Genomic DNA, 3,931 nt, shown 5'->3' with positions numbered 1-3,931 from the left:
TGCTTATCTGTAATGTGTAACTGAGCTACAGGTACGTCAGGAATTTTCAAACCTGCTGTTGGCCTTCTCAACAATGTGTTCCTTCTCAAGCTTAAAGGACTCACAGGGATCATTCGCTCACTTCCTTTCACTCTGCCTCACTCTGAGGCTTACACAGGTCCAGGATACACTGGAGCTGCCTTGTTTTCAGGCCATGATTCAATGCCTCCTGTTCTCCTCTCTTATTGATTTACTTCATGGGACCCGGTAGTGGAAGTGTAGCATCGGGGACTGTAATTAGCCTTCCTGTGTAGGACTCAACAAGTGGCTCTTACAAGTGACTCTTCAGGGAGGACCTAAGTCAAGGTAGTGCTTGGGCAGGGTAGAAAGTGTGCCCTCTGTGCACAATTAAATCATCATTGGGGAAAGACAAGGTCACAGAGCTGACCCTGCTGCACCAGCACGGCTTAAATCACACTGTCACTGGGTGAAGAGAGACAGTACAGGATACATAATGAAAACAACATGTTCCTTTGGACATGGCTGCTGTCTCAGCTTTGCATAGTCTGCTTGAAGAAGCCCGCTGAAATATTTGAGCTACATGTGGATAATCAGGTGTGTATATGGAACGGTCTGAGGTGTTTTGTTTGCATCTTAGGTCTGGGAGCTACATGGTGTGCTTGTCTTCTGACCACAGCTAGAGAGACGGAGCAGACCTTACACTGTTAGTGATAGCGAATTGGCCATAATCATTATCAGCTCTGTGGTAGTGAGTGGCTCCCACTCTGTACAGGCGGCTCCATGTCTGACCTGTCTGTGGTGTGGCAAGGCTCTGCTCAGTGGGAGAACTAAATACTTAGGGTTGGGGTCACTCAGTGTCTGCCGCCTCTCCTGAATATCTGCATGCCATTAACAGCAATGGCACTGATGAAATGTTCTTCCTGAGCTGGCCTTGTCTTAAGCTCGTTTGCTTCGGCTGGAGGTGCCTGTGGCCCCTGGTCTTGAGGCACTTGTCTATTTTGGGAGGTCATTTGGAGCCGGACACTCTGTCTCCCCAATGCAGCCTGTCTCCTGATACTGCTATCAACTGCCGGCTTTTAACAGGGAGCCATGGCAATTTACTAGAGTGACGCCAAGCAAGGCAGTTATCAGGACCCTAACACCAGATTAGCTGGTTGGTCTCCTAATGAGCATCCTTGAACAGGGAAATGAGGGGGGGGAGACTCACAGAGCACAATAATAACACTATTATCGATGGTCCTGACAGAACAGGAAATACTCCACAAAATGCACTATCTAAGAGAAAATGTAAATCATTTCTCAAGTTCAAAGCTGCACAGTGGCCTTAGGAACCGAAGGACACAGTTTAATTTACATTGGTATCTGTGTGGAATAACTGTTACAATTTAGGAGCCATTTTTGCATTTATTCAAAGAGAAGAGCAGAGATGTCTGAAGCATCAAATACAGGGAAAATAACCTAAATTTCTAAAGATGGATAACTCGTCTGTCTGTATTTGAAATGTATGAATTTATTATGTGGTTATGAATTTTATTATTATAGAAGTCTATTATTTCACCCACTGTATTGATAAATTATTTTATATTGAACATCCCGTCCACTTCCTATTCAGATGTTGAGTTGAAAAATATTGATAGATTAATTCATCAGTCAATCCACAGATTAATTGATAATCAATTCCCTGTTAAATTCATTAACCAAGCTTAAATGTAAAGCCGTCTTTGGTTGCAGCTTCTCAAATGTGAGGATTTGCAGCTGCTTTTCTCTGTTTTATACCATTGTAAATTGAAGCTCTTCGGTTTTTGGACTGTTGGTCAAACAAAACAATAATTCAAAGATATCAATTTAGTGATCAAGTTATTTGTGTTTGTTAGTATTTTGTGATATTTTGTTAGGCTAAATGAATGATTGCTTAATTGCAAAAGTAAAATACAGATTTGATGAGGATGAAAATAATTTTTAATTGCAGCTCTGTTTACAGTGGATAAAAACAAATGTGTGGTCTAGAAATATAATCCCAAATTAAATGCTAAGAATGTAAAGAAAAAACAGCATCCTGTTAATACTAGGCTGCAGGTTACACAGTGTTATAACCTCCACAATGGACAAGGTGTATTTTCCTGCTTTTGATAGGAGCTACTACTTGTTCTGATAGAATCTGTTAGTGGAGTAAAGCGAGGCCAACAACAATGTTCAGAATAACTTTGAAACTGTACACAGATGAAAGGCACCCATGAGTTTGTCTGACTGTGGGTAAGTAGTAAAAATAGTAGAACTATACCACAACTGAACTTAACTGAAATCCCAGCAGATGTTTTACATGTGCACATCAAACTATGATGAGAAAACAGCAACTGATCTCTCCCACCTCCTCTGTTTGCCAGTCAAATCCGGAGTGAATGACTCTAGTCTCTGCCGTTAAGTGTGGCGACTGAGTTTTAAACTGGACTCTGTGGCCTGCCCAGCCCTGGTCTCTGTAAATGAAGTTAAAAATCATAAAACGGGTCTGTGCAGGGGTGATGTCATACTTGGCATAGTGTTTCACTGTGGATTTTAGGAGGGTTAGATTTACTAGCATTCGGGAAACATTAAAAAGTACAGTGGTTCACACTAAGTGCCTGTACTCTCTGTAGTGTTTCCCCAACCCCCTCCCGACATCATGCAATATACTGCCACTGTTGGTGCAGAGCAGTAAAAACAGATATATAAGAGAACCTCACAGAATATAAACTGAAACCATTGAACAGTGTTTTCAAGCAGGATCGGAGTTTGTTGGTCTCAAAACGCCATGCTCCATTTTGTCAAGTTTAAAAATGGAAATAATGAGTTGTGACTAATGTGGATGGAGAGAAGATAAACTTTGCAGAGTATTTGCATGTGAATATTCTGCCAGTATAGGTGTACGATATCTTCCTGAGGTGTGAAAATCTGCTTACTGCCAGCTGGTTTTGGCTCGAGTGCTCCTCTTCTGGAACAATATTTTCATTTTTACATAGCGTGTATGGAGGGCCACAGGCAGTCCAAAATGAAATTTATGAATGCATTAAGCACATTTAGACAGTTCAAATGAACGAGTGCAAATGAATGCAAATATGCAGCCAATTATAATTCTGTGGTAGTATTTTGGTAATTTTGTAATTGCAGTCAGCTCCTCTTTACTGTAGGCAAATTACAGTAGCAAATTTAAAATACATAACATCAGCATTGGTATACATTTCAATGAGTGTGCTGTTAAGTGTGGGCTTGATAGAGGCGGCTCGCAACAGGAAAGTCCCCTGTGGATAGTTTGGACCCTTGGGGCAAGATGGCGCCCAGAACCTCCAGCACCGCTTGGATATGGCAGCCAGTGATTATGTTTCATATTGGCATAAAAGCGTCCAACCACATGGAGATATTCCAAAACAATAATAAGAAGGGTGGGGGTTGTATTGGGCCGAGACAGGGTGTGGCTCCCACCACAGGGCTTGTTACCTTTGCTCTTAGACACGCCTCTAATTTGCAGCCAAGATAAATGTAACAGTGATTAAGGTGAAGTCACACTCGCAGACACAATTAAATGTCTTAACTACATGAAATGCACTCATGTCTAGATCATTCAACAAAAAACTGCTGATAGAAAGAGAAAATCTTATTATTGGCAGAAGTGTTCCTGAGTTTTGTTTCCAAAGCTCTGATGACTGCAGCCAAAGATTCACATAATGTACATTACATCACATCTGATCCATGATCACAAGAAAATTGTCAGGATCCTTCTGTATGGCATGTCATCTACATAGTCATTTCAGTTCCTAACTCCCTGTTGTAAACAGCAGAGGTTATTATTTTCATTTCTTAAATTGCATGTGTGTGTGCCCGCGTGTGCTTGTGTGGACTGCGGACTGTGGAGAGGATTGTGTGCTGATCATGTTATGCTCATGTGGCTGGTCGTGAC

Source organism: Seriola lalandi, unplaced genomic scaffold, assembly GCF_002814215.2.
Source record: "Seriola lalandi dorsalis isolate HSWRI2012SDOR001 ecotype SW California unplaced genomic scaffold, Sedor1 jcf7180002054682, whole genome shotgun sequence".
Lineage (NCBI taxonomy): Eukaryota > Metazoa > Chordata > Actinopteri > Carangiformes > Carangidae > Seriola > Seriola lalandi.
Note: the sequence above shows the minus strand (reverse complement) of the source record.